The sequence below is a fragment of the Rhinolophus sinicus genome, chromosome 17 (assembly GCF_057876585.1).
Source record: "Rhinolophus sinicus isolate RSI-liver-muscle chromosome 17, RSI-T2T, whole genome shotgun sequence".
NCBI classification, from domain to species: Eukaryota; Metazoa; Chordata; class Mammalia; order Chiroptera; family Rhinolophidae; genus Rhinolophus; species Rhinolophus sinicus.
Window position 1 is genome coordinate 166,762,000 of NC_142517.1, and position 5,501 is coordinate 166,767,500.

The 5,501-nt window shown below is 34.5% G+C and overlaps 1 protein-coding gene across 9 annotated transcripts in view; it reads right to left on the minus strand.

Moving 5' to 3' along the window:
- Window positions 1-4,717: 4,717 nt before the first annotated feature.
- ZNF385B (zinc finger protein 385B) overlaps window positions 4,718-5,501 on the minus strand; it is a 375,248-nt gene continuing 374,464 nt past the window's right edge. For 6 of the 9 annotated variants that reach the window (XM_074338711.2, XM_019739352.3, XM_019739353.3 and 3 more), the window contains one exon: window positions 4,718-5,501. This exon is cut by the window's right edge and continues 722 nt beyond it. The gene's annotated coding sequence lies outside the window, so the exon portion shown is untranslated. The other 3 variants (XM_019739354.3, XM_019739360.3, XM_074338713.2) reach the window with 2 other exon arrangements.

Here is a 5,501-nt window from a genome sequence, read left to right on the forward strand (position 1 = left end):
AGTTAGGCAAAATGTCAGGAAAGTATTTCTTCTCAAGGCAGAAAAAAACTTGAAATAACACTATAACTCTTTCCTTGATTTTTATTTTTATAATTCACTATTCTTATTTGGTATTTATTATACATTTATTTTTTAATTATAATTTCTTGGCATCTTTTGAAATTGCCTCTCTGTCATTACACAGTGGAGGTCCTCTGTTTTGGTTATAATGGAAGTACTGATTATACACAATTCTGAAACAGTGACATGTGTTCATTGTAAAAAATTCAAACTATACCAAAAATTACAAATTAAATGTAACGCCGTATGAAAATCTACAACTCAGGGGTAACTTCTTCTATCAGTTTGGAAGACCACTTTTATCAGACATCTCTTTTGGGTTGCTTTTTTGCCTGTTTTCTTTTTCATATTGGATTGCTTGTCTTTCTTTTCTGAAAGAGTTCCCCTACCCCATTTTAACAATTCTTGGCATAATAAGGATATAAATCTCTATATGTCACAAGGATTGTAAATATTTTTCTTAGTGTTGTATGTTTAAATTGTTTTCATAATGTTTTTTAAATTCTTTACATCAGAAAAGTTTTATTTTTTATAACAGTAGTTGTAATATTTTTTTTTAACAACATAAAGGAGTATTTGAATTTTTTTCAATTTGAAACTATTTTTGTTACATGGAATATAAGACATAAAATTCAAACACATTTGTGATATGCAAACACTTTGCATTTACTTTGGCTCTATGGTGTGAGTATTATTTCTATTTGTATCATACCTTTGAGAATAGGAACATAACCTTACAACTAATGAATTTGCTATGTCTTCCCCATTACAGATGTATTTTCCTCTGACTTTAGGTTAATGCTGAATAGTCAGATTAGCTAATTTGAGAGAATCTTACTTAAAATTTAGAAATTTAAAGATGAAAAAAAAGATTTTATTTTTCCACTTATAAAAATGTATATAACAAGCTACAATTTACAGAAACATTTTTGCATGTTTAATTTTATTTGCTTCTAGAACCACCTTGTGGGTAAGCTACCATTATATATGTTTTATATATGTGAAAAAACGAGGCTCTGGGAATATTACATAGAATCATTTTATGACATAAAAATCACAACTAATGAGTGTATGACACAATCAGGATTTGAATTCAGGTCTCTTGAGTGTAAATTGTGTATTAATCTTATTTGATTCTCCTCTATCCTAATTTTACTTTTTCACTATAATAAAAATGAAAAGTAGGTGCTTAATGAGAAACTTGTTCAATCATCTGTAGATAAGTGACTTCTTATAATGAATAATATGACACTAAGATATACTCATTGTACCCAGAGAAGGAATTCCATCTGATAACCAGAGGTTTGATGCAGTATGAGCATCTAGGGAGGAGGAAAAGAATACATTTCATTGTCACTCCAGCTTTAGAAATTTTAGCCAAAGAAGTCAAAGCAATTCCCTAGAGCCACACTCTATAGCTGCTGAGAACATGCATCATGTCCCTTTAAATTTCCCCATGGAACTAATTACTTGGAGGAAGGAAAGAGACAAAGATGAGCATGCCCTGTGGAATATGCTCTGGCACTACACAGCTTCTCCTCAACCCACCAAGGTACCAGAAATTGGTTTTCCCAAAGAGGCCAAGTCACCTCTGATATTAAGTGAGGGCCATCATACTAACAAAACAGGGATCTGATGGAAGGGACACTGTAAAGAGAGGGTACAATCCACACAGCAGACCTACAGAGGTGAAAGGAAATCCTTCCACCTGTTACCTAAAGATGCTTATGCTTATCAAGGGTGTATGTCTTGATGCTAACTTAATCTTTTATCTATCAAAGAGTTTCTGGCCATCTTCCCCTTCCTACCGTGATCCTTTTCTCCAATGGCACCTTATGCAGTGGGCACCCATTTCTAAAAACAACCCCAAACTCAGTCTCCTCAATGAGTCTGTTTAGACCCCCAAAGGGAGTCTTAGCACAACAGGATTTCCATTTGATGCTCTATCAGCTCTTTCTTTTTCGTTTTTTTTGTTTTCAATGGGAATCCCTTGGTTCTCTTTCTCAGCTACATTAACTGTAGTGATAGTTTTCCTTAAAGCACTTTCTGAGAAAAAAATTCTACATGGCCATAGCCAGTTCTGCTCCAAAAAATAAGAATTACCTTAGGGCACAGAAGGAACAATCAGAGGCTATGGGTTTGGTGCATAATACAAATGAAAAATTATTTTTGCCTTTACAGTAGTTTAATTTTATTAGACAGGTATCAGTACAGCTTTAACTAAGAGGTCTCTGGAGCTACATTTTCCCCTGTCCTGGTCCTATCCAACATTAATACATGATTGACTTTTGCTTTCTGCAAATCCCTTTCTCTGCCTATTTATGAATGCATTTCACAATGTGCCTTTAAAAACTCATTATTTCGTTCTTAATACCCAGGAGGTTGCTTCTCTCCTGAAGAATAATTGTACTTGAGACGAAGAGGAATGCTCCTGAGACAAGAGTTGCCAGATTTAGCAAATAAAAGTCTATCTACTTAAGTTTGAATTTCAGATAGACAACAAATATTAATATTAGTATGTCCCAAATATTGCATACTTATTTATGGGACATACTTATGCTTTGTTCAATATCATACTAAAAATTACGAGAATATTATACCAAAAAATTATTCATTGTTTATCTGAAATTCAAGTTTAACTGCATGTTTTATATTTTATCTGGCGATCTACCTGAGAGTTGTTTTCAGATTCCACAGAGATCAGAGCTTGACACAGCTCTGATCTCTGTAGTACTTTTTTCTTTTTAACTTTCCCAATAAGTGGAGGGCTTAGAATGGTAGTTGTTTCCAACAAGAAATGGCATAGTAAGGGGTATAAGTTCAAATATGTCTATCCCCTCAGGATTGACCCACTCTGCCACCTCAGAATCAGCGTGGATGATAAGACATATGTATTAAATAGTGTTTCATAAATCATTGTTTGAAGCTATTCATGCCTTTTCTGGAGGCATTCATTTTAACTAATTGTTATCTTTTGTCCTTCCTCCCTGAGGTGATTTAAAAAAAAAAAATCTTCACCTCTATAAACCTAATCAGCAAATTTTGGAGTTTATTTAAATATTGACATTAAAAAAAAATTTGAGGATTGTAGTAAGCGTTAATGGGATAGAGGATGATACAGGAGAAATGAAATATAATTGCCATTGGAGTTAATAAAAAACAAACAAACAAAAAAACTTCTCCAAAGTGTTAAATAAACACAATTCCTTCAGAATGTGATGTCTATAAGCCATGTCTGAAGGTCAAACCAAGATTTAGTGTAACTAGTATTAAAGTTCAAATGAGTCACATTAAAAAACCAAACCAAACCACCACCACAACAACAACAACAACAAATTCTGAATGTTAAACTGGAATCCTAATAGACTCTAAAACTAACTGTATTGTAAGTCTAGAATGTTAAGGTCAACAGTTTTCAAATAGTTGGATAAACTCTTTAAAAGAGGAAGTCTACTGCAATGCATTGCAATGTATCACAGCTGCACTGCCATCCACTGGTCTTTATTTTTTAGAAATGAGAATTTAGGTCCTACCCCAACTTAATTCTTTTCATTTTCAAAAACTGACATGGTTTGGGCTTAAGGTTGGGGGAAGGGGGATCTACGGTAGCTTTGTTACCACTCCCCTCAGAATTCTATCACAGAATGGTAAAGATGACTACAAAGTCTTTGGTCTTCTTCACATTGAAAAGTGAGTCATTTCCTTCCCCTTCAACCTGGATTGGCCTTAGTGACTTGTTTGATCAATAGAAAGCACCATAAGTGACATGCTGGGAGTTTGGAAACAATTTTTTAAGAAGCCTTTTACTTCCACCCAGGCCTCTTGAAATACTCCGAGAGCCCTGAGTTACTATATAGTTGCCTGAGATCACATGGCTGGGGAGGCCACATGTAGGCCCTCTTGTAGACTGTTCCAGTAGAGTTCAGCCTTCCAGCCGTCTCCATCCAGGCATCTCCATCCAGGCAGACATATGTGTGACGCCATCTTTCTTGGGCCTTCAGACTAGCCAACCTACAAGCTGAATACTACCGAGGGACTTCTTATTCATGCCTCAGGGAACAGAAGAAAGCCCAGCCCAGCCCTGCTGGATTTTCTGACCCTTGAAATCGTAATATAATAAAATAGTTATTTTAAGCCACTATGTTCTGGAGTAGTTCATTGATCAGCAATAGATAATCAGAACAAACAGTAATGCTTGATATTTACACTTAAGAACAGAACGAGGTGGAAGAAAAGAAGGGTAGGCTGATTAGAGAAGGTGGAGGGGGAGGAGTGGAATAAAGTTCTCTAAAAAAAAAAAAAAGATCATAATTGCCATGGACATGAATAAAAGATGGGCTAGAGATTTAGAAGACTTGCAGCAAGTTCAAAAAAATGAAAGTCACAAATTTTTGGCAAGCTGCTACTGTGATTTTGGGCCACACTCTCAACTTAGGCCCAATTTCTTAGAGATTCAGAGGAAAAACAGCATTAAAGTCTCGCCTCATGCAGATGCTGTGAACAGTAATGAATAAACATGACAAATAAATATGCTGCAAATAAGAGCGGAAAACGCTAAATATGTAAAAAAGCAATCTTATCACCTACTGAAAATCTTTCATCAGATGATTTCAAATTGAAGGTGTCTCAGAAGAAAATAACTTTGCAAATACAAACAGATTTTTATTTTTTGTACTTTTATTGAAAAGTTACATTTAAAAAAATACACAGACATTTTACCATTTATAGATTGCAGATACAGATGCTCAAAAAGAGTTCACTCTATTGTGTTGTGTTATGGTACTTCTCGCCCCTGATATCACAAACATTCCAGTCTTGTTAATATCAGCTTAGAAAGGGGGGCATGGGAGCATGACCTGCAACATAATTCAGTGAACAGAAAGACAAATTGTTCAATTATAAATTTTTTTTTTATCTTCTGTACATTATTGCATCAGGGAGCCACAAAATTCTGTAGCATCATTACAAATGAAAACAGGTTAAAAATGAAGAAGATAATTACATAGAAATACATGGATTCATTGTCGTCTTGCAAAATGCACAAGAGGTGCAAAAATGTGCAATTTAGGAAGCTCTTTTCTGTTTGTATACATTTGCTTAGCAACTCAAACTGGTGAGGAAGCTACAAAATAAATTAAACAAAAATAGCAAACAGGTAGTAATTATAGCTATGTTATATGGCTTTCTAGTTCAGTTAAATATCACCAAATAAAATGGGAAATAAAAAAAATACATTACTTTATCTTTTGTTCTCGTAAAGAGAAAATTCAAAGCTACTTTGCTTCCTAACACTTACACAGCAACTAAGGATGTTTAACTCAGACAAGAGATACAGTTCTAGTACTACACAGGATACAACAGTACTTGGATCTAAAACAGTACACAGTCCCTGCCAATAATAGTACACCAGAAAGAAAACATTGTGATTTGTTGGTAAGATG